The sequence below is a fragment of the Emydura macquarii genome, unplaced genomic scaffold (assembly GCF_026122565.2).
Source record: "Emydura macquarii macquarii isolate MOO-44397 ecotype Brisbane River unplaced genomic scaffold, CSIRO-AGI_Emac_v2 contig_480, whole genome shotgun sequence".
Lineage (NCBI taxonomy): Eukaryota > Metazoa > Chordata > Testudines > Chelidae > Emydura > Emydura macquarii.
In genome coordinates, this window is record NW_027130617.1 from 11,536,512 (window position 1) to 11,555,327 (window position 18,816).

General features: G+C 43.5%; 1 protein-coding gene across 1 annotated transcript in view; it reads right to left on the reverse strand.

Moving 5' to 3' along the window:
* Positions 1-11,905, reverse strand: part of LRRC8C (leucine rich repeat containing 8 VRAC subunit C) — a 29,054-nt gene extending 17,149 nt beyond the window's left edge. The window contains exon 1 of the mRNA XM_067538505.1: positions 11,889-11,905. The gene's annotated coding sequence lies outside the window, so the exon portion shown is untranslated. The remainder of the gene's footprint in view (positions 1-11,888) is intronic.
* Positions 11,906-18,816: the final 6,911 nt, after the last annotated feature.

The following is an 18,816-nucleotide window of genomic DNA, read 5'->3' on the forward strand; positions in this document are numbered from 1 at the left end:
ATTACGCTCATTTGATACCACAAAGAACAAATATTCTCCATATCATAATTAGTACTAGCTAGAATTCTGTGGAGGGACAACACTGATTTGCTCTGTAGAATGGATTATTCTCTCACCTGGAGACATGATGTTCCCTGTAGGTCAGGGATCAGACACAAAATGAGGACCATTTTTACACGGGCAATATTCCTCACTGATTTTAATGGGAGTTTTCCTAGGAAAGGGCTGCAGGATGAGGCTCATATACTATTCCCTGTGCTATGTCTGTCCAGTGCAGAACCAGGACCTTTTGTCTCCAGGGCTATAACTCAGCATATTTCCACAAACACAGCCTTTAAAAAAAGATTCTCCATCACTTTCCAGTAAAATTCTGAATTCCATGATTCTGTTTACCCAGTTTCTAGGATTCCCAGGGCAAGGACTGTGGCCAAGATTTTCATAAGGGACTAGTGATTTTATCACTCTTGAGACACTTCAAAGGGGGGCAGATTTTCAGGAAGTGCTGAACATTAACCTTCTGAAAATCCTAGTTCTACTGAAATCATTGAGAGTTTTGCCACCAACTTCAGTAGAGCCAGGATTTCACCTCAGGTGTCTCCAGCTGGGAACATAGAATCACGTGTCACTTCTGAAAATCATGGTCTGTGTCATTCTGCAGACACATGGATGTTGTGCAGATGTTGGAAAAAAATTATGGACTCTACAAATACCAAATGCAGAGGAGGAAATGTAAGAAATGTTTCTTGTTCTATTTTAATTGTTTGTGACATCACCAACTGCGGCAGAAGAAACTCAGAACTAATTTCAAGACGGATAAGTTAAAGAGGAACTGGTTTTAATATGCTGTGTTTTAAATGTATGTAGCAGCAATTTCAGCCTACACACAAGTGTATCTAATGCTGCTGAGTTAGTAGCCCAAAAAATGTTCTTGCTGGGTTTTTAATCCATAAAAGCCGCAATATCTTTTATGTGAGTAGCATAAACCCATTTGCATGCTTAACAGCTCTCTCAACTTCAACTTGGTTGGATTAAGAAAACAAATGTAGAGCTGGATCATACACCCCAAAACCTCATTGAAGTCAATGAGAGTTGTGTGTGCACAAGGTATGCAGGATTTAGGAAAGATTACTTAAAGAAATAGTAATGTCCCCACTTTTTCTGTCCCAAAAAAGACTGCTTCAAAGGGCGTATACAGCATTTTGCAGCTTTGGGAATAACAGTCTTATCTTAACCGGGCTAATATATCTTTCAAGCTTAGAACTCTGCCCACAGAGCTGAAAAAATGCTCTTTACACAATAAAAAAATATTAAAATCAAACTAAAACATTGAGTAAGAAGCAATTATTCAAAAAGTGATAATTTAAGACATCCCAAATCTGACAGACTGATTCAGAGAAGCGAAAGTTTTCCCAGGTTCTTCAGAAATCCTTATTTAACATATTCAGATAACAAAGACGCTTAGGAATAATCCTCAATTTTAAGGGCATACAAACACTGTAAAAAAATAGTGCAATTAATTGATTAGAAATATAAAGGGTCCATAGCCTAATATAAGTATTCATTATGCATAAATCTGAAGTTGCATAAATAAATTTCACTGATATAATTAAAAATTAAAATCAGTCACGACCAGGTCAGGAAACATAAAATACCTAAAGAGATCCATTCTGAGTCTCAAGCAGTTCCATCATCTGAAATGTTAAAGACCATACTGTAGTGGAGCCAAAGAAAATTAAAGAAGTGACGGCTTTCATGTTTTATTCCTTTTTCATATAAAGGATCTTTTCTGCTCTCCCTTGTATGTTGTACAAGGGGGCTTTTAACAGTTTGCAGTATTCTTATAAAGTGTTAATCCCAATACACCTGGATAAACATACAGATAATTTCAGCAAGAAATGTATATCACATATTTTTCTCCTTACTGTAAAAAGTTCCCAGTAGAGATCAAGATTTGTAGGACAGATCAATAATAGAAGGATAGCCCATATTATACTAATGGTATCATTGCTGACTGGGCAATAAGAAAGGCTAGTTTATACAACTTTTAAGTTTTTAAAACCAATGTAATCTGCACACACAAAAAAATCCTGTTCTGAATTAATAGAAAAAATGTTAACAGCTACTGTATATGAATAACTACTAACATTAAGTGGATCCTTAGAGGTCATAAAGCTCAAAGCTTTGGAGGATCCAGAAAAATAGATCTGACTGAACTCTTTATAGAACTCTTTCAGCTCATCGGCCTGGTCTACACTTCAAATTTAGGTCGACACAGCTACGGTGCTCAAGAGTATGAAAAATCCACCTAACCCCCCATGTAGTCGCAGCTAGGTCGATGAACAAATGCTTTTATCGACTTAGCTACCATAGCTCCGGGACGTGGTGCTCCTATAGTGACAGGAAAGCTCCTTCCATCACCATGGGCTACATTTATATTATGGGTTATGCTCATGTAGCTATGGCGTCATAGCCATGCCACTATAGTTCCCAAAGCGTAGACTTGGCCTCAGCGTCCAGCTATGCTGTTAACAGAAAGGTAACTCCTATTAGTCAAGCCTAAACTTTGCAAGATAAAAGCTTTAGTCGCCTGGAATTCTGACCATGACATAGCAGGTGTTTATGCATTTGATTTTGTGGTCCAGGATAAATCAGGGGAAAGAGTAAATACTCTTTTAAATGGAGTATGTTTCACAAAAGAAAGTTTTAAATGTGTTTCCTCTATCCTATTTTCAAGGTGTGCATGAAAAGAATTCATCAGCAGTTCTGTGGCACAATGCAAGGAGAGGGTGAAGTTCATCAAAAAGTCATCAAGATTGATTGACCAATTAGAGAACTTGCCTAACAACTGTCTCCCTTCAGCTGACAAAGAGAAGTTACAGTTCTTACAGTTCAACATCTTTTTTGCTATTGCATTTCAACATGAAACATGGGCACTACAGAGTGACATGCCTGGTATGATACAGCGGGCAGCACTTGACTCTTAGTTTGCTGCGTAGAGCAGTTATGTTTAACAGCATGCCAGTGGTCAATCCAGATCAGATGTTAGATCCCCAAAGGGACTTGGGGTATGTCTACACTGGAAATGCTACAGCAGTATATAGACAGTCTTCAGCAATGGAAGGACTTCTTCCATCGCTGTAGTAAATCTACCTCCCTGAGAGGCGGTAGCTAGGCTGATGGGAGAATTCTTCCGTCAACCTAGTACTATCTACGCTGGGGCTTAGGTCAGCTTAATTATATTGTATTGTGCATGACATGAAATTTTTCAAAGCCCTGTGCAACATAGTTAAGCTGACCTAACTTGTAGTGTAGACCAACCCTTAGCCATTGCAATGCCTAATTTTTAGGTGACTTGCCACCAGTGGAATCCACAGTCTCAATTTAGGCAACCAGGCTCTCTATACAATGAGGAGAGATAGGCACTTAAGATTGGGATCCACAAAAACCAGCACACAGAGGCTTTTTCTATACTACAGAGTTCTGTGGATGCGACTTATGCTGACGATCATAAACTGCTATAATTGCACTGCTTGTGCATGTTCACACAATGCTCCTTCTGTCGGTGGTGCACATCCACAGTTGGTGCTCTAACTCTAGCATTGACAGTGAGAGCAGTGCACTGTGGGTAGTTATGTGGGTGCTACTTGCCACCTTCTGCAGCTCAGAGTTGTGGGAAGGTGGAGTGGATCATAGTGCATCATCGGTGCAAGCTCAACATCCCATGATGTAGTTTTTCCTGTCCCATTATTCCATGAGCTTCCGACTGCATTTCGCACCATTTATCAATGGTCCCTGTTTACTGTGCGCCTGCCATCTCTGCCTGAAAGGATGGATCCTGAACTGTTCTCTACTGTTGTGGTCACTGTTATGAACACATTGCAGCTGGTCATGCACCGTATCACGAGCTCCCAATCTGAGCAGAAATCCAACATGCCTGACCTGCTGTGTGCCATGGAAAGAAACAATGCCAGATTACTTTTGGCATTCATGGAGCAGCCGCACACAGTGGACCGTCGCTATTGGGCTTGGAAAACAAGCACTGAATGGTGAGATTGCATCGTTATGCAGGTCTGGGATGATGAACAGTGGCTGCAGAACTTTCGGATGTGGAAACCCACCTTCCTGGAACTGTGTGCGGAGCTCAGTTCAGCACTGTGGCCCAAGGACACCAAAATGAGAACTGCCCTCTTGGTGGAGAAGCACAAGGCGATTTCTGTGTGGAAGCTGGCAACTCAAGACTGCTATTGGTCAGTTGTGAATCAATTTGGAGTTGGGAAGTCCACCGTTGGGGCTATGTTACGCAAGTGTGCAGGCCCATTAATCACATCCTACTACAAAGGACTGTGATTCTCAGAAATATACGTAAAATAGTAGATTGCTTTGTGGCTATGGGATTCTCTAACTGCGGCAGGGTGATGGCACACACATCCTAATTTTGGCCTTGGACCATCTAGTAATGGAGTACATCAATAGAAAGGGGTATTTCTCTATCGTTTTACAAGCACTTGTGGATCACCATGGTCATTTCACTGATGAGGGTAGTCAAGGAAGTGCATGACACATGCATCTTCAGGAACACTGGCCTTTACAGAAAGCTGCAAGCAAAGACTTTATTTCTAGATCAGAAGATTCCAATGGGGGATGTTGAACTGCCCATGGTGATCCTGGGAGACTTCTTACTCCCAGGGCTCATGAAACCTTACATGGGAAATCTGGACAGCAGCAAGTAGCTTTTCAACAATAGGCTGAGCAGCTGCAGAATCACCAATGAATGTGCATTTGGCAGATTAAAAGCTTGTTGGCGATGCCTTTATGGCAGGTGAGACCTAAATGAAGAAAATATCCCCATGGTCATAGCAGCCTGCTGTGCACTGCATAATATTTGTGAGGCTATGGGTGAAAAGATTCCCTGGGGTGGAGTGCGTAGGTGGATCACCTAGCAACTGTTTTTGAACAGACAGATACCAGGGCTATTAGAGGGACTCAGTGGGGAGGTATTTGAATTACGGAGGCTTTGAGGCACCATTTTGAAAAGGAGCACCAGTAATGTGTCTGTCTATACAGCACTCTGCCATGATTTGTAGACTTGCTTTAAAATGTTCATGATTGATTCCTGACTGTGAATTGTAGTCTGCAAATGTTCCAATTGCCACTGTGTATTAACTCCAGCAGCAACCACCGTGTGTAGGAGAGAAATAAAGATAGTATCTGAAAAATAATAAATGTTTTTATTAAATACCAATTAACAACACACAGGAAACACTTGGTGGAAAGGGTGATAACAGTGAAGGGTAATCTCTTGAAGGAGGCTCTCATAGCTGTGTGTAACTCCAGCTATCATTTTGGAAACTGTCTGCAGGGGTGGAGTGAACAACGAGACAGAAAGATGCAAGGAATGTGTGGGAGGAGTTTGGGGAGAACATGGAAAGCAGTTCTGTATGGGTTGCAGGGGGAGGCGAGCACGCATGTATTCTGCCTGCAGTGCAGTTAGGGACTTCAGCATCTCCGTTTGCTCCTCCATCACTTTTAACATCCACTCCTGGCCCACTAAAATTCACTCCTGGCTCACCTTCCTCTGCTACCTATCTATTTTATTATTTTCATTTACAGTCTCTCTTCCAGGCCTCTGTTTTTGTTTTTCAGCATGAGAGGATTGGAGCACCTCTCGAAACATGTCCTCCTTTCTCCTCCTCAGTTGCTTGCTTATCTGGCAGAGGCGCTCTGCTGATGTGTAGGGGGTTCTCCTGAAGGCCACATCTAGAGAAGCACAAGAAACAATAAACAGAGCATGATTGTTGGTGCACTCACAGCATCGAATCATTATAGTAAAATACACCTCTTTCATGTTGTCCCTTGGCAAGCACACAGCTCAGTGAACACCCTAAACCTGGTGAATTCAGACCAGAAGGGAGAGGGGTGCACTCAAGATGGGGAAATGGATTTTGGTGGTTTTCTAAGGGGATCACTGCAAGCGAATAGGGACAAAATTGTAAATTCTGCCACCATTTTCCATAGGCAGGGATCATTCAAGCCAATATCTCATTCCTGTGGGTAAGCAAGGATGCAAGAGTGCATCTTCTGCATGAGTGCAGCTTCAGATTGGGTCCCTATGCTGCTCACTTGTGTTCCATTTTGGTCCCTGCACAAGTGATTACCGATTGGCACAGGAAAGTTTCCTATAATGGGGGAAGGAACCAAGCAGATCTGCAAAGGAACCTTCAGCAGAGGACAGGAAAGTTTCCTAGAGATCTCTCTGGAGGAGTCCCGTGAAATCTCGGTGTGCATTAACACACTGTTCCACCCCACTGCATAGCTGCACAGGGGAATGTGAAGCACATGCAAACACAGCGACTCTCGTACATTTCTATCCCTTAACCCACTTCTAGCATATAACAAAGCAAAGGACAGCTCTACTTCATATAACTGAGCAGCATCAACTCAAAAAGATCACTTACCCGGGTTCCCCTCTTCTGCATCATGCGCACACCAAAGATGGAGAGCTGGGACTGGCTTAAACCCTCCTGGGTTGAGAAGAGGTCCTGGCTTGTCACAGTGCCGGACAACCCTGTCACCTGTCCCATCTTGTCCTCCAACTTGACTTCCTCATCCATCATTTTGTCCTCGGGGTTGATTCTGCTGTCTGTTGTCTCCAGCCCTCTGAAGTATCTCCAGGACTCTTGGAAGTGGAGGTGGGATTGCCACCAAAGGTAGCATCCAGCTCCTTATAGAAGCAACAGGTCTTCGGCGCAGCACCAGAGCGACGGTTTGACTCCCTCGCCTTCTGGTGTGCCTGCCTCAGCTACTTTAGCTTCCAATGGCACTGATGCGTGACCTGTCTGTAGCCCTTATCAGACACCACGAGAAATCTGAACGTAGATATCAAATTTCCTACAGCTGACCCCCCTCTCCCCACAGAGCCAGCAGATCTAACAACTCTAAGCAGGAGACCATTTGCTGATGTAGCCACCATGGTCAGTTAGGAAGATGTGATGTGAGCTCTCCCTGCCAAGTAAACAGGAAGTGGAATTTCAAAGATTCCCAGACCTTTAAAGGGGGAGGAACAGATGCCTGTATACCTGCTGCAGGGTAGCAGAGTTTGAACTGCTTACCAGAGAGGTCAGGATGGGCATTGTGGGACACCTCCTGGAGGCCTTTTACAGAAACATAACCAAGCTCAGTGTCTACACTGACTCTTTGTCAATCTAACTTCGCTGCAAAAAGCTCAACACCTCTCATGGAGGTGGTTTTACTTTGTCGGCAGAGCAGGAGAGTTTTGTCAGCGGAAGAAGCATTGCAGTGTATACAGCTCCACTGTTTTGTTGACAAAACTCTGTAGTGTAGATGAGGCCCGAGTAGGGAGCCACCTCAGCTAACCAGAGGAAATGCCAAGGAGAGAGCTAGGGCCTAAATCTCATTCGTCAAAAGGAGTTAGGTGCCTAAATCTGGGCTGGACTTAGGTCCCTGTCTCTGCCTGGGATTTTCAGCTATGCACCCTCTCCTGGAGTTAGGCATCTAAGCCGTGGTTTGCAAGAAACAGAGGAGGAGGTGTTTGTACCCTCCCTTATAACTTTTAGTCCAATGATCAGAGCACTCACTTGAGATGTGGGAGACCCAGGTTCAATGCCCCTGCTCTACCTGATGTGGAGAAGGAATTTGAACTCAGGTCTCCCCATCAGAAGAGTACCCTAACCATTGGGCACTGGGATATTCTGGGGGAGAGCACTTTCAGTGTCCCCTGTTGAAGTTGTCCCACTGTGTATAAATAATTAAATATGCATAGAACTAAAGACAGCATGAGAATAATTTACAACCCTGTGATTAGAGCACTCACCAGCCCCTCTGCTCCATTGCATATATAATTACCATCTACTCCTTCACAGGCCATTTTGTGAGAGATTAGGCTTGCTCTGAGAATGCCTACCAGATCAGGCCCCTCAGGTGAGACAGGCAGGGGAACGCCTAGTTTGAGGATGTGGTTTGCGCTTAGGCATGAGATAAGTCCTCTGAGGCCTAAACTGAGGCTTCAGTGTGGATGCTTATTGGCAGAAACTTATGCACATAGGGGACTTTAACAGGAAATACAGATGCCTACAGAATTAGATTGCAGCTAAGTGGGGTTTCTGAAGAACTCAGTGGTGCCTAAGTGTTGGATTTAGGCACCTAAATCCTTCTGTGGATATAGCTCGAATAGCTTTATTTTCAAAGGAGATCAAAGTAAATGGGAGTTGTGGCTCTCAGCACTTTTGAAAAATCAGGCTGTAAGATTTTCAATTATGGTCTCTCATAAATATGAAATCACTACCTGCTGTGCCACTCAAGTGAAAGGTAAGTTAGCAATTCCATTATTTTCAGTGGGTTATTAATTGGCCCTGAAATTGAACTGGACATAAACAGCTGAATACTATTCGCCTCATAGTCAATGGTAAAATGCCAAGTAACTTAGATTGAAGCAGAAACAGACCCTGAATGTCATCATCCAGGGGCAAACTTTTTCTTATGATTTGGATAAGAATGGTGGCATTTTGCATGTCCATGGAAATTTGTTTTATTTTAAAAATAATTACAAAATGAAGGATATTATACTTCAAAAATTATGTTAAAGTAACATGAAACATCTGACTTTGTTATCTCAGCAAAGCCAGAAGATCAAACAAGACTTGGATTTGCATAAAGCAGAATTCTCTCAAATCACCACTCGAGCAGCTCAGAGTTGTTAAATCCAGAAAAACTGTGTGTTATCTTTGGTGGCACTAAATCACTTCTTAAAAAAATTCCGGTCAAACCAAACATTACCTGATTCCAAGTCAACCCCCTTCCTCAGGATTTTGAAGCAGAACTGATTCTTTCCTTATATTTTTTTAAAAATTCAGACAGATTTGAAATAATAATTAATGAAGTATAAAATTAAGTTTATATCTTTCTCTGGATGACACAGTTTTAAGATTTATTCTCTAGCTGATTACCTTCTTTTATCAGGCATTTAAATATAAGAATACAGTTGAGAGAAGCTGATTCAGAGTGCTACTGGGCAGCCTCAGAAGTCCTAGACAGAGTTTAAAGAAGCTTCCTTTGGCAGAGAACAACAGTGATAGCAGTGGCTGTCCTGTCCTGGGAGTTAATGATCCCACTAGTGGAACTATGCCTGAAGATGCAGCATGTGCAAACTGCATACTAAGGCCTGGTCTACACTGCCGCGCTGGGTCGATGGGAGAGACGCAAGCTACGTAGCATAGAATATGTATTTACCATCAACTAACTTACGCTCCCTTTCCGCAGCAGCTTCACTGTGCTGCGCCGACAGGAAACGCCCTCCAGTCGACGTAGCATTACTCTTTTCCCAGAGGTAGAGTTACTGTGTCAAGCGGAGAGCACTTCCAGGATCGACTGAGCCGGTCTCTACTGGCTGCTCAACTAATCTCGCTGCATCGATCCGTGGAGCCCGACGCAACGGAATCAGTATAGACATACCCTAAGATAGAGCCCAAAAGGGTGAAAAAGCCTAGTATTTTTTATCATTTTTAGGGGTGAAAAAGACCTGATAAACCCACAACATCAATGGTAGTCACAGCTCCCCATTCTCTGCACCCTGAGTTCCCAAATCGTGTTACGTCATGAGACATCAGGACAAAAAGGTTATGGATGAACTGTAGAGAGAAGCTTTCAGTGCACCAAATGTGTGGAATTAAATGCTGGTTGAAAATTTTCCGTGGAATATTTTTTAGGTAGAAAATGGTTTCTCAATTATACTGAGATTTTCATGATAAAAATCTTTTTTCACTGAAAAATGTGGGTGTTTTATCAAAGACCTGAAAACTGAACATTTTTCAGATTTCAGCAAGTGAAAAATGTTTGGTTTTCAAATTTTCTAAGAAACCTCCAGAAAATAAAAAAAAATTGATTGAAACTCAAAAAAAAAAAAATCATGTTCATCAAAATTTTTAGCAGGGAAAGAAAAGAACCCTCTCTGGAACAGCTCTAGAATTAAATACACAGCTCCCACTTTATTGTGTATCGTTCTGATGAATTACCAGGTTTTGCTGCCTCTGAAGTAAACTAGTGCTGTTCTAAGGTCACTGGATGGCACTGCTCAAAGAAAGTCAAGGATCAGCACCTCCAGCAATCCTGACACCTTCTGGCCCATGTGATCACAAGGCAGTAGAATGAGGCCTCTTGCTTGTGGCCACCTTAATTTTGTTTAACTTTGTCAAGTCCCCACACCACACACACACACATATGCTGCAAAAATATAACCACTAATATGAGCATACATTTTACAAAGTGATGAGGGATTTTGGATGCCTCAATTTTTGGGAGTCCAGCTTGACGCACACTAATGGGGCCTGATTTCCAAAAAGTGCTGAGCACCCAACTCAATACGTTTGTGAAGAAACTCAGAAGGATTCTTCTGAATTGCCTGTATTGAGAACCAAGATGAACTGGTCACAAATACTGTATGTACAAAGTAACCCAACTTTTTAGGGTTGGGCTCCAAACATTTACATTTAAAACCACTTCACAGGACAAAAGTAAATAGTGCCATAAAATCAAAAACTTCACAAGTTGTTCAGAGGCTGTCTTTACTGCAGCAAACTTTAATAGAATCAGAGTGAGACTGAAAAAGGAAATGATTCAGACACCACAGGTGTTCAGTACAAGACCTTTATGCTTCAGTGGCAACATTTAGTCATGTTTACACATAAGCAAGTTGCCATTAGTATAAAAATTATAATGAAATAAGGCCTGATTCTGTGACATGCTCAGCACCCTCCACTCCTATTTAAAATCCAGATCCTGCACCACAGAACTGAAAGGGAGTTTTCAGTAGGTGTAAACCATTAAGTGTGAATACAGGGCACTGCACTTTTAATTACAAAGATCAAGCCCAAAAATGAAATAAAAATAAATAGATTTTAACTGAGTTTTATTACATTTGAATAGCACACAATTTTTTCCTTAGCTTTGTCTGCAAATTCTTTTCCCTTAACTTTTCACATGTATCTATTTTTTAAAACAGCTTTTCTCTCTCTTAGTGTTCTCCATAGTATCCTCAAAACCTAAGTGATCTGTACAAGCAAAAGTTTACATATATTTCTATTGCTACTATTCCTAATGTTATGTTCTCTGTACCTAACATAAATTTTCAAAAGAATAACACACATACAATTTTGAAAATTTTCTTCCTAATGGAGTTATTATAAGATATATTTGGCAGAGACTTTCCTAAGCTACTCATTTTGCTTGGTCAACTCTGTCCAGTTAACTGGATAAATTACATTTCATTTCTAAAGAACAAAAACAACCATCACATTGTAGCATAGCAAAGCTATTTTTAAATTGATCTTGAAATCAGGATCATTTTAATTTTTGACAAAAATCAGAACCATGTGTTCTTGAGCTTTTAACTCAATTTTCTCTTCAATCATCCCTTTTCATTATGTTGGAACCTTATTGCTAATTAACAAACCACAAATATTGTGAGGGTTTTGTTATAAAAGCTAGAAATATAGAATTTTGGAATTTCTAGTATATAATATATAACCTAAGCTCAGACTTCAGAAGTGCTAAACAAATCCATTACTTATAGGCCATTTTTCATAAATTCCTGATACGCTGAGAGTACATAAAAAGGACTGGAATAATCACCCTTGTTTACAGGATTTCTGTTCAAGTGTCTGGGAAGAGATGTACTGAAAGTACTGTCGAACTTAGTGTGGCTTGCATATTCAAAGCTTTCCGTTATTTGTCCCCCCCCAAATATAAACAAAAACAGGTTAATTCAACTAATCCATATGAATCGCCACTATTTATCTTTCAACTACTGACATTTCTTCTTTTACCTGAATTCTTCCTAAGCCAGAAGAATGGGAATAAGAAAACATGCTACTTACACTGGAAGCTGCTGCTGCTGCTGCTGTTTTCCTTTGCTGTAACGCCACCCCTCAGGGCTCCTTCTACCATGGTAACTCAAAGCTATTGTTTCTAAACAGAAAACCAAATGTCCAGAATCGCTACAGGTTTCCGCTGTGGGGGTTCGTCTGTTGTCATCTGCATTGGTTTTAGGGCAACTCTAATAACGTGCCTGGCCCTGAGATTCCAGATAAAGTTTTACTTTCCCAGGGCTACCGAAGAGTCCGCAGGCGGGGGTGGGGAGGGCACAATGAAATACTGAGTGATGGGTGAAGGCGGGAGGAGAGCCCCACCAGACCCTTCTCCTCCCTCCGGCTTCTGGAGGAGCCCAGCTCAGCGGCTGCCCTCCAGAGCTGCCCCCGCCCCCGCATCGGAAATGCGGCCGCCTCCCCGGCTAACAAAAGGCAGGCTGGGCAGCTGGGAGCCAAGCAGCTCCCCGGGGAGGGAGCGGGTCTGGGGCTCCTCTGCTCTCTGGTCCTGCGGGGGAAAGGCCTCCGGATTCCTCTTGATGGTTCCCCAGCCCCCGAGCAGCCCCACCGGGGCGGCGCCAGCCCTGCCCGCTCCCCCGGCTTCTCCAGCGCCCGGAGCCGGCGGGCGGCACCTCCCCCGGCACAGTGGCCGGAGGCTGCGGGGCGATGCTCCGGCCGGTCTCGCTGGCGGGCTGGGGGCGCGGGCCCGGGGGCAGATGCCGCCGCGGGGAGGAGGATGCCGGGCTGCCGTCTAACGGAGCCGGCTCCCCGCGGGCGGGGCCGGCATCCCGCCAACCCGCCCTGCCCTGCCCTCCCCTCCCGCCGGGGCAGCGAGCGGCGCCTACCTGGGGGGATGCGGCGGCGCTCAGGGGCGGCGGCGGGCTGCTTTGCTTCCCGGCTCCGTGCTGGGCGCCGCGAGGCCACTACCCCCCCGGCCCCTCCTCCCGCCGCCGCTGCTACCGCCGCTGCTGTCCCGGCCTCCGCCGCTAGGCGCAGCTGAGCGACTCTCGGCTCCGCGCCCACGCAAGGGGGCTCCCCCAGCTCCGGCCAGAGGCAGCGGCTCGCCCGGGCTGGGCCAGCTGCCTGGGGACCGCCTCTCCCCGCGAGGGGCCGCATGGCTGGGCCGGGAAGAGGCACCCCCTCTTGCCTGCCCCTGCCTCCATCCTGGATTCGGGCGGGAAGAGGTAACCACGTGGCGGATGCCCCACTTGCCCGAGTCTTGGCTGGAGCTGCTCCTGGAGGGTTCATCACATGACATAAGCTTTAATGAATGATTAATCTCGAATTCTTGGAGACTCCTGCAGAGTTAGAAGCCTAGGCCCAGGCTCAGCCCAGTCCCGCCAGCAGGGAGGGGAACCGAGGCTGGGGTCAGTAATGCCTGCCCCGTCACAGAGCCCAAAACGTGCCAGGTATCTTCCCATCCAGCGAACTCACTGAGCAATAGGCATCTAGGCAGGGCCAGCTACCCCGACCCATGCCCCTGGGGAAGCTGTAGGAAGCAGACTCTATAGGCAGGGTTTGCAGGATCTGGTCCTGTATTATGGCCCCACCTTGTATCTCCCGCCAGGTCTGCCTCTCCTGTGTCTTTTAGACCCCAGCCTGTGAACAGGTGAATAACTTGGCAGAGCAGAAGACTAATGCCATAAGATTGCGGGGGTGTGGCTGTGGGAAATGTTCCCCCCACAGTGATCTAACGTGAAGGTGTCATAGCCAAGGCTGCAGTTGCTCTGGGTTTCCTTTACCCCAGGGAAGCTGCTCTGTTCTCCCTGAACATGCCCCACACATTTCACCCAGCTGATTTCACAACTTGGTGGTTGACTGTTTGATATTTATTCCCTATCCCCATCATCGCTCCAGAAATCAGGATAATCTCTCTCATTTACTAGACAAATCGTGGCTTTAAAATGTTTAGAAACAAATGTTAGGAACATGCAGAGCCAGCTCACGGTACAAAAAGAGTTTCAGATATGTAGTGAAAGCTCTTCTGTTCTCCTCTGGAGTGTCAGAGCTGGTACACTTTGATGTACAGATGAAGGAACCTCGTCGAGGGACGCACCACCAGAGGTCGCGGTGGACGCAACAACAGACGCCGCGAAGACCAGCGCAGGAGAAAACAGGACTGACCCGCCAATGTACTGTGAGGGACACTGGACTAATGAGAGACATTTTACCCCGTATAGACCTATATACGCTTTCTATTAAAACATGCCCCCAATGGTTCTCCTATACATTGAAATGCTCCCTCATGCCCATATATCTCCTTGTAAACCTTAAACCTAACACTACCACCCCCCATCCGGGATACTGCAGCCCACCCCACCATCGTCCTCCCCAGACCCACATTCCCACCCCCATGCATGGACTCGCTTGCTCCCCTTGGCAAACACCTCCCAGGGATCCTCCCCACATGATGGATAGCGTCCCCCCCTCCCCACATATCCCCCTGCACGCCATTGTCCTCTCCAGACCTCCACTCCCACTCCCACACATGAACTCACTTGCCTTCCTTGGCAAATGTTTCCCAGGGACCCTCCCTGGAGCGTCCCCCTCCCCGGACGCTGGATAGCATCCCCCTCTCCCCACATACCCCCCTACAACCCTCAAGTCCCACACTTCCAGCCCCTCCTACGGGGCCACACCTCATCATGCTGCTGCCACCCCCTGATCCCCGATCACCCCCCAACCTCCCTACTGCATACCATCCCTGGATATTGTATTACTGTGCCTTGTAAACCCTGACTGTTGCTTTTTTGTTTTTTGCTTAAACATTTTCTAATAAAAAGTTTAAAATCAATTGAATACCTGATATCCATTCTTTTTTCCATATCTAACGTCTGTGACCTATGCTCTGATGCTGTTTAATGCTGGATGAAGAATAGCTATAATATGAAGAGTCTGAATAGATTCCTAATGTTACAGGAGGGCTAAAGAACATTTTGGAAGCCCTCTTGATTAATGTACTTTTATCATTGCCAGGAAATTCAAGGAAAAGATTACTGTAATAACAATAACAATAAAAATTCTTCCATATGTGACCTCACCCCCAGAGATAGTCAGTTACTCTGTTTGTACAGTGCCTAGCACAATGGGGCACACATCTCATGGCCTATAGGTGCTATAATAATATGCATGTTAATACCAACATGAAAAATTAGTGAAAATCCAGTGCTTTAGTGAATTTGATGTTTGTGTGGTGAGAATTATTTGTGCGTAATTTATATCTGAAGAAGAAGAAAACAACAAAAATCATGTCTCCTATTTGGCAGCCAGCTTCAATTCTTGTCCAGAGAATGACGGCAGAAAATGTTATGGAAAGTGTTTGACCCTAAAGCTCAGCGTCATAGAAAAAAACATTAAGAGATCTGGGACTTTTGAAACTGCATTAGAAATGACAACGACTCTGTTATAGTGAAAATTAAAAGCATAAATATCTATCCCAGTAATTAATAAAGTATAGATTAAGGAGCGCTCTTAAAAGCATATGATTTTACTGACCTGCAGGGAGTTTTGCCCACTACCATTGAAAAATGTCAAGGCCCCAGAAGAACCAAGGCACAGAAATGGAGACAAATTCTGCATTGGAGGAAGCAGCTATCAAGGACTTAGAGATAGCTGATGAGAAAACATTTTTAAAAAATGAAAATATATAAACACCATGTGGAGGATTTTGAAAACTAACAGGGTTAGAGACATGAGGGTTGTTGGATTAAATGAAATATGAACTGGAACAGGATCTGGAGCAAAAGTATTTCCTAAAGGGGTTTTTGTAACTCTGGAGTCTCTGCATGATCTAGTCCAGAAATAGCCCATTACTTTCCAGATCAAACAGAGGACCCTGGGAAACAATACAAGATCTAGAATTGGGACTTTGACTTGTTCCACTTTATGGGAATTAAGACAGAATCTACAAGCTGTCAGAGAGGCAGGACAGGTGATGGGTAGGGAGACCCATACTTTTTATTTGAACTAGACTGTATCTTTATTGCAAAGGAGAATTCCTTTTTCAGGTGTTAAAAAAACTTACCAAAAATCTAAATCTTGCCAGATTCTGACTGTGAGTTAGAGGCCAGGGGTACATATTAAGTGCTCCAGTAAAGCCAGAACATTATCTAAATGCTAAGTCTATAACACTTGATTGGGGCCCTGATTCAGGAAAGCATATAAGCACAGGCTTTTAACTTTAAACACGTGCTTCATGCCCATTGAAGTCAATGAGACTTAAATCAATGGGATTTAAGTACATACTTTGAGTAAAACTTATGCAGAAGTGCCCGCCTGCATAAGGTTGCCTTCCTGAAATGGGGCCTCAGTAAGGGAAATAGATTAAGGCTGGGGTTGTCAAAGGAGCCTATGGGAGCTAGGGACCTGCATTCAAAGGAGTGTAAGAATGCTGTATGCCTCACTCTCTGAGATTCCTTTGAAAACCTCAGCCTAAAAGCTTTAAGTAATATTAAAGTTCCCATTAGCTAGAATATGATTTTGCAGGACTTGTGGTTCCAGTGCTTTTACTCAGATTCAGACTTCAAAGCCAGATGAGACCATCTAGTCTCCAAATGCAGGTCAGAGAGCCTCACCCACCCACTCCTGCAACAGGCCTGTAACCACTGGCTGAGGTAATGAAGTCCTCAAATCTTGATTTAAAGACTTCAGGTTACAGACAATCCACCATTCACTATAGAGAATTCACTATTTACTTTGGAGGATAATGGTAAGGCTAGAGAAATAAAACAGCCCACGTGAACAATTCAGCAAGGTTATCTGTATATAAGACAAAGGTTTTTTTCTCAGATTCATAGAAATTAGAGGTGGAACAGAGCTATTAAGATATCCTGATGTTCAGTCTACGTTTTCTCTTTCTTGATTTCATTCCATTACTCCTATTACCTGGCAGTACATTAAAGAATTCTTCTCTCTCCTTGGTGTTTACTCCTTTCCAATGCATGTGAACAGCAATCATGCAACTCTGGCCTTTAGTCATCACTTAGCCTATTCAATCTCATAGGTCAGTCTCTCCAGTCATCTAATTATGGTGCTTTTCTCTAACTCCCTCCCACTTGCTCATTTATTTCATATGATATGGTGGCCAGTAACCCTGCCATTGTCAGTGTTTCTCAACTGTTTATGGACTCCTTTCAGGATATATGTAATACTGTGGTGAAGGGAATTTTCAGGGTGATAGAAGTAAATAAAAACCGATTAGTCAGACTTCAGAAGAATATTACACAACTGAATCCTTACTAGGGGGCACTAATGTTTTTGTACTTTATACACATATTTGGTAACATGCTGAGAGTTGGGTCATGTCAAAAGAAGATCAGTATTTATAAAAGTTCAACTGAGGGGCTCCAGCCTACTTCCACTGAAGTAGGTATTCAGATATTATGGATGTGTGTGTGTTATTAAGGTCTACATAATAGACAGACAGAGAGAAGTAAATGGGAATAGGATTGAGCCCACATTGTTTTTGGTTTTTTTGGAATACTCTGTACAGATTACACAGACCCCAATCCTGCAAAGATCTATGCACATGAGTCGCTTTATACATAACAATAGTCCCATGGAGACTGCTCATGTGGATAAAGTCAAAGTTAATCATGAGTGTAAGCAGTTACAGGATTGGGGCCAGGGTGCATTGGTAACATTTTGCTGTGTATTGAAAATTGTTCAGTACAAATATACAAATGCCTGTATTACATGATTTAAGACTATGGGAGGCTTTTGAAGCCTGTAACTATTTTTGAATGAATGCCATATTCATATGAAAATCATGAGGTAGACACAGAAGGGAGCCAGTTTTAAAACGGAAAATGTTTATGTGGTTGCAATTTTCAGTTGTGCTTCGCTTCCAGCTGTGCCTTTTATGTTTCTTTTCCTATTAAAAGCCTGATCCAAATCCTATTGAAGTAAAAATATCCAATTGACTTCACTGGCATTTGGGTTAGGCTGCATAAGAGGTATCATTATTGATTAACACACTAGTATTTATTGTAGCCTGTCACATATTGTAAGTCATAGCTTAAGGATCCCAGGACCTTTCTTGCTTTAAACTGATTGTATTGCAATATTTTAAGGAAAAAGCAAACCTCAACTTATTACGCTTCCCATTGTAAACATAGTGATGAGTTTCCTGTCATAGTGAATACCTGTGTATTGGTTTGTTTATGTTTGGACACTTAGTAAATATTGGTTTAGTTTTATGCAACAACAGATACAAATTGAAAAACAGAGATGGCTGGAGTCTTGAAGATAATGTCTGAAGTGAGAGATGACTCAGACCTACATCCCTGGCCATTTACAAAGTTTCTTTTGAAAAAAAATCAAAATTAGTAATATTAAAGCTCTGCTCTCATTTACACCAGTACACATGTAGAGTAACTCTTGATTTGCACTAGCGTACCTGAGAGCAGAATTTGGTCTAGTGACAGGTCCAGAAAAAAACCCTCAGATCCAGAAACTTCTAAACTCAATGAAAACTCAGATCTGGATCCCAGTTCAGCAGTCCAGGACTCCAGAAGCCTTTTGAAATCTTCCCAGGCACCTGTACTGAACACTGCGGGCGAGGTACCCAGAAGGCAGTACAACCACAACTGGGTAATGCAGTGCTAGTTTGGACACAGAGTAAAACTACAACCAACTTGCATCTAAAACCACGAGTCATGTGGACACATCACACTACTAGTGCTTATATTGGCACAATCCCACCAGTTCAATTACCAATAGTCTAATTCTCTAGAGTAGTCCTGAGGGGCTCTCTCAACAGAAATGCTTAGCACCTTACAGGAGAGAGCTCCCTGACTTCCACTGATTTCAGCTGAGCTTTTTTTCCCCCCTTAGTTAGAATTCCAGGAATTAACCTTGTAAAATATAAAACCAGGGCATATCCAGCACTCATCACTCCTGAGAGGAATACTGAAGCCAGGAGGAGAGGAGGATCACACTC